The sequence below is a fragment of the Bison bison genome, unplaced genomic scaffold, assembly GCF_000754665.1.
Source record: "Bison bison bison isolate TAMUID 2011002044 unplaced genomic scaffold, Bison_UMD1.0 scf7180017864527, whole genome shotgun sequence".
In the NCBI taxonomy this organism is placed as follows: domain Eukaryota; kingdom Metazoa; phylum Chordata; class Mammalia; order Artiodactyla; family Bovidae; genus Bison; species Bison bison.
In genome coordinates, this window is record NW_011495078.1 from 8,382,344 (window position 1) to 8,389,428 (window position 7,085).

General features: G+C 43.3%; 1 protein-coding gene across 1 annotated transcript in view; it reads right to left on the bottom strand.

Annotated features, from left to right (window-relative positions):
• LOC104982155 (DNA repair protein complementing XP-G cells) overlaps positions 1 to 7,085 on the bottom strand; it is a 59,749-nt gene that overhangs the window by 39,685 nt on the left and 12,979 nt on the right. The window lies entirely within an intron of this gene.

The following is a 7,085-nucleotide window of genomic DNA, read 5'->3' on the forward strand; positions in this document are numbered from 1 at the left end:
CGCCGCTGCTGCTGGGTTGGAACCGGGCGGCCTGGGCCGGCGCGCTGGCGCCTGGAGCTGGAGTGGGGCGCGCACCGCCGGCCGAGCCCCTAGAAATTTCTAAGTAAGCATGTTTGTTTATAAACTATGTATATTGACTACTAATTTAAAAGATAAACAAAAATAGGAATTTTTAATTAGATTAAAATGTAGATATTCTAATTCATTCTTCCCAGACCACAGAGATCACTCTGTAAAGCTGTCATATGCAAACATCCCAATTTGGAAACCACTTAAGTATATGGACAAATACAAACTCCAAACAATTTCCAAAGATGAAAACTTTCTCCCATTAATTTACAATCCTTTCTACAAAAATCACCCAAATTAGAGGAACGGTTTTCACAAGCCAAGTGGTAAGAACATCTTTATAGAAACTGGCTGGTGAACCACTGCATCCCCTTATAACTGCTTCTCCTTGTTTCTTTCCAGTGGCTGCCTGTATTAGTTACAAAGTAATTTCAAAAGTATTACATAAGAAACCAGTTTTAAACCACCACTCAATACTTAAAGCCATTAACTGAAGTTTCATTAACTTGCATCTCCTGGAAGAAGCTAAATTATTTATGAACAAATAGCCCATTAAGACAGGAAATCCTAAAAATTGTTGAAGTAGACGAAAATTTCCAAGTTATGGCTTTTCTGATGGATTTTCTGGCCACTGAAATAGCTGAAGCCCAAGAACAGCTGGTCAATGGCTGTAACAGAGCCAAGAAGGTGGGAGCCCACCCCCAACCCCCAGAGATACACACAATTTGTGAGTTCCATGGAGATCATAACATTTCTGTCTCAAGCTCTTTCTCCAAGGTTTCAGCTAGGAGATTTTTACTCATAGATTCACCATAGATTTTTACTTCATTATGTGCATTCCTGCATGCAAGGCAATCTTTTCTACCACAATCTCTATTTCATAATGATAAATAAGTCTTTCTGCTGTTTTGGGCTGAGTTCCTCAGACAAACTAAAAACCGACACCCAAGGACAGTTCTAAATGAATTCTAAGAACTAAAATTAAGAAGATGATCAGTATTTCATTTCCATAGCTGAACTTGGTTGTAGATATATTCCAGAATAGTAAGCAAATGTAAATAGATTTGGACTCTTCATAAACCCAGTAAATACTAAAGATTCTTACACATATAACTGGCTTAGGAAGAACTCTTGAAATCTTTGTCAGATTGTGAAAATGCCATATAAAAAGTTACCCCAGATAACTAAAACTTCCTGTGAAAGAACTTTATTGTAACTTTTTAATGGAAATCTTTATTTCACACTTCCCTCCTTAAGTCAAATATAATCCAAAACAGCTGATTTCCTTATTGGGATTATGAATAGGAGTCACATTAATGTCTGGAATATATTCAGGGGCAAATGAGATAGAAGTGAAAGTTTGCCATCATTAATATTCATACTATTTCACCTGCTACAAATACTCTTAGACTATGTCCTAGTTTTCTAGAGGACACGAGGTGGGTTTTCTTCTATGAAGTAATGATCATGCTACTCAGGTATATCTTTTGTTATTATTTCAAAGTACATGACAACGTTCTGATAGACTTAGATTGTTGTTGTTCAGTCACTAAGTCTTGTCCGACTCTTTGCAACTCCATGGACTATAGCCCCCCAGGCTCCTCTGGCCATGGGATTTTCCAGGCAAGAATAATGGAGTGGGTTGCCATTTCCTTCTCCAGGGCATCTTCCTGACCCAGGGATCAATCCCAGGTCTCTGGCATGACAAGCAGATTCTTTACCATCTGAGCTACCAGGGAAGTCCTGGATCAGGGCATTACCCTTGCTACTACTCAACTCTGGCGCTGTAGCTGAAAGCAGCCACAGACAGAAACAGCCGTGGGCCGTGTGTAAGCAAATGGATATGTCTATGTGCCAAAAAACTTTATTTATAAAATAAAGTGGGCTGTTGTTTGCTGCGTGCTCATGGGCTGTTGTTTGCTGACCTCTAATTCAGATCAGTAATTTTCAGATTTATTTTGACATGGAACACCTTCTGCAAGGAAAGTTTACATGTCTGGCCAGTTCATAAAAAGGATCAAAGCTGTTACTGTGGCCCAAAAGGAGGTAGGGAATCTACAGGCTCACCCCTCTCCCCTCACCAGCCCTGAAGCACCACCATAGAATTCCCAGGACTCAGCTGAGCACAGAATGAAAAATCACTGAGCTTCCTATCAATGGAAGACCACACTCCTGATAAAGAAGCGGGATAGCACCTCTTTAGAAAGGTAACAGTGTGTGCGTGCTAAGTCACCTCATTTGTGTCCAACTCTTTGTGACCCCATTGACTGTAGCCCGCCAGGCTCCTCTGTCCACGTGATTGCCCAAGCAAGAATACTGGAGTGGGTTGCCATTTCTTTCTCCAGGAAATCTTCTTGACTCAGGGATCAAATCCACCTCTCCTGCATTGACAGATGCTTCACCACTAGCACCACCAGGGAAGCCCATGGTTACTATTTGTGCTGTGCTTAGTCATTCACTTGTGTCTGATTCTCTGTGGTCCCATGGACTGCGGCCCGCCAGGCTCCTCTGTCCATGGGATTCTCCAGGCAAGAATACTGGAGTGGGTTGCCATGCCCTCCTCCAGGGATCTTCCTGACCCAGGGATCAAACCCATGTCTCTTACATCTCCTGCACTGGCAAGCTTTACCACCAGCACCACCTGGGAAGTCCAGAAAGGCCACAGCAGTAGTTCTCAAACCTGAGCAGGAAGGGCTTGTTAAATAACAGATTGCTGATACCTAACCCCTCGGTGACTGACCCAGTAGGTCTGGAGTGGGGACCGACAATTTGCATGTCTAACACATTACCAGACAATGCTGATATTCATCCAGGGGTCACATCTTGAGAGCCACTGGTCTAAGGTTAACAGGAAATTCTTACTGCACTCAATTCAGGAAGCAAATTAATGAACAGCTACCAACTACTGGGTTAGCCAAAAAGTTCATTCAGGCCTTTCTGTAAGCTGTATCATGATGTTTTCTGTAACAGGAAAACCTGAATTGTTCGGCCAACCCAATATGTCAGGAACCATAAGGAAACAAAAGGCAAGGAATGCATAGTACCTCAAGTTGCCCTCGTAGAGAAGATAAAAGAGGTAACTTGGATATAGGGTGGAAAAAATGCAAAAAAAAAAAAAGGGGGTGTAATTCAAAGGAGAAAGAGTACCTTGGGTTTAAGGAATCAAGAAGGGGGTGGCATTCGGGACAGAACAAAATCAAGTGGCAGGATTCTGGCAACGCAGAGTAAGGAGCATGTGGAGAAAACCACACTACTGCATGGGAGGGAGATAGTCAGGGAAGAGCACATCGTCTGGTCCAGAATGGAGGGCACATAGGCCTCTTGTAGGACACCCCCAGAAATTCAGTGTAAGGTCAGAAAAAGATCACCTTCTGAAATAAAACACACCACTTAGTACATTAAGGCAGTCATCCTAGACAGTGATGCTACCTAGCAGAAGACAAACGAATGCATTACAGATGGAAACTAAATTCAGACTGATGTGGGGTCTAAACCACATCAGGATGTGGAGTCAAGAGGATATCAAGAATCTGAAACTTCAGCGACACAGCAGCCACTGCCAAATGCAGAGCCGTGATGCGGATGGTGTAGAGAAAGCAGAGCAAAACTACCAGAACGTGCCGGCCCGCTGCCCCGCGAGGAGCAGTGCGCGTCCTGAGCAGCCGTCGAGGAAACGCTGGTGCCTTTGATCCTGTATTTCTCACTCTCAGTTAATATATTGGCATTCTGATATTCTGTGAGCCTGCTGAGTCAGAGTATTCTATAAGAACAGAACTCCAGAGAACTCTAAAAGAACTTATCAAAATGTATTTTTATACCTTCAAAGACAAGAACTGGATTTTGTAATCTAGCAACACAGTATCATCCTGCAAGGTTCTTAGACCCTCCAATCTTCTAAATTCAACTGGTACATGCAGGACAGCATCAAAAGACCAATCTGCTCTCGCCTGGGATGGTGCAAAGGACTTGACGCTTTCAGCAAGTTACACAGAGACCCCAAAGTAGGAAAGGATATATTAGTGCCACACACGGAAAAGATTTATTTGATCTTGTGTCTAATAAGAACTGGAGAAAACCAGAGGATGAGGAAAACAGAATATAAATGCACAGTCCACTCAAGATGCACTGAGACACTACAGTTAACTGGTAGTTATGTCGGGATAGGGCAAAGGTATCTATTAGAAGAATAAAAACGAAATACAGGAATATTAGTGTAATTTTCAAGCGAGCTGTTAAAAACAAATGAATCCAGATGTTACTGGCACAAAAGCTGATAACTAAGGGAACCAACAGTTTGACGTTTTACTCTAATAAGTAACAATAATAGGAAGTGAATAATAATAAGTGAACCAATAGTTTGACATTAATGTTGACAACTTATGGCACAAAATTTTGTGAGTCATTACTAAGTACAGCTCTTAAAAAATGCTTCAACTCATATTCACAGTCAAATCTGTTAATTTTTGTTAAAATCCCTGGATTTTGCTTTTATTCCATGAGTGAGGGCTTCCCACGTGGTTCAGTAGGAAAGAATCTGCCTTCCAATTCAAGAGACACAGGTTCAATACCCAGGTCCGGAAGCTCCCCTGGAGAAGGAAATGGCAACCCACTCCAGTATTCTTGCCTGAGAAATCCCACGGACAGTGAAACCTGGCGGGCCACAGTCCATGAGGTTGCAAAGAGTTGGACATGACTGAGCGTGCACAAGCTCAGTTCACATTTCCTGAAGGCCCATAGGAAAAGAGCAAATCAGCCAGAAAAGAGGGAGTTCCAAAATCTAAGAAGTGTAGTCACCAGGAAAATGTAAAGCCTGTTGAAGAAAACAGGCCCTTAAAAATAATCTAAGCATGGGACTTCTCTGGTGGTCCAGTGGTTAGGACTCCGAGCTGGCACTGCAGGGAGTGTGGGCTCAATCTCTGGGGAACTGGAATCCCACATGCTGTGCCACAGGGCACCCCACAAAAAAAATCTAAACAAACAAAAGATACATTTCAAAGTATTTTTTTTTTAATGCACACTAACAACTGGCCACGGTTTTCACTACTGAATATTCCAGAGACAAACGAGAAAAGCCTATCTCTGCAACTCTGTCTTCTACAATGAGATGGAACAGGAACGACTTCTGCTCGACACAGGTTAACACTCTCCACTCGGAATACAATCAGAAGTCCCAAGGGTCACATGGGTAAGGTCAGAGGGCATCATACATAGAATCAAAGGGTTAGTGAGGGAAGTCCCTATGACCAAGGAGCTGGGCAGACACATTAAAAAGATGCAACATCATATGAGGCTGCACGTCCTAAATGCCAAACAACAGACAAAAATGATCAGCATTACAGAAATTAAGAGAAATCCAAGTGTCAGATATAAGGCAGGGCTTGCTAAGGACCACTGAGCTTTGAAGAGGAAGATCAAGGGGGAAGTTGATCAGTTATCCTTCAGGAAAACACATGTAGAAAAAGAGACAGTGATAATTCAAGTTTTGTAATAGGGAAAGTAAAAACAAGAACAAAACTGGGAAAATACAGTATTGAAATTTATTTAAAGAAATTATAGCAACAATTCCTCTCCTCCCATCAAAAAAAAAAAAAGAGGAGGGATGGAGAGAAGAGCCTATCCCTCGAAGGAAAAACACTGATGTGTGTTGCAAAGTCTATCCTCGCTTAGTTTTTCATTGCCTGATCAATTACTTAGAGAGGCTATGTTGATAGCCACCATGGAAACAGGAAAAATTATTAACATTATTAAAAAATTATTAACATTTAAGGCTCCCCTTTCCATGGAGTAAGGAAAGGAGAGTGAAGTTGCTCAGTTGTGTCCGACTTTTTTGTGACCCCATGGACTGCAGCCTACCAGGCTCCTCTGTCCATGGAATTTTCCAGGCAAGAACACTGGAGTGGGTTGCCATGTCCTCTTCTAGGGCATCTTCCTGATCCAGGGATCAAACCTGGGTCGCCCGCATGGCAGGCAGATGCTTTACCGTCTGAGCCTGACCAGGGAGGCTCCATGGAGAAAGGCCCCCTGCCACTGCACAGAGCTCAGTCAGTAAGAATAAAATTAACATTGATTGAGTCCTTACTCTGTCAGGCAAGGGGCTAAGTATATTACAAATACGTCTCCTTTTATCTTCACAGTGACCCTGTGGGGTGAAAATATGGAGACAAGGTCCACACTGGCTCAGTAAGATAACAGTCTACACTGGCTCAGTGAGTGAGAGTTTAAGCACCTTGTTCAGATCACAGAACCAGTATGTGCAGAAATCACTATGCGGACTCCAAGTCTGCCTGCCTCACAAGCAGCTGGATACGCCTGCGAAAAGGCAACAGAAATAGACCCTGTTTATTTACCGTTACTCTGTGTTCAGTCCTTGAGCTTGGTAAACCAGGTACTCTCTCTGCTGACAAAGCCTCTGCTTGAGCAGACTTCAGTTTGATTTCGGATGCACGCAGCAGTAAGCGGCAGCTTGCAGCAAGCAGCAGCGAGTGCTAGCTGGAAGCAGGGGCTCTAACCACTGGGTCACAGGAGCCAGCAGTTAGGGCTAAGGTTCCTAGCCTTGCCTGCCTCATCAGGAACAAATTCAGGCGACCAGGTAGAAGATAAAGAGTAAAGTAAAAAGTTCATTGAAAGGAAAAGTACATGCGGAAAGGCACATGGGCGAACTCAGAGAGACAGTGGTGCCTTTGGGAAGTTTAAATCCTTTAGAAAGAAGCAGTTTTCCAGATCTAGACCTTACTTCAGGCCAATCACCTTGCTTTGTCTCCCCCGGTTAATATGTTTTAGGACCATCCCCTGGGATGTGCACACACACCCTAGCCAAGATAGATCTCGAAGAGAAGGCTTCTGGGAGGAGCACAACTCATTATGGCCTAGAATTATCTTCTGACTTTTGACTCCAAGGAGCTTTCTGCACATGGGTTCAGTTCAGTTCAGTCGCTCAGTCGTGTCCGACTCTTTGCGACCCCATGAATCGCAGCATGCCAGGCCTCCCTGTCCATCACCAACTCCCGGAGTTCACT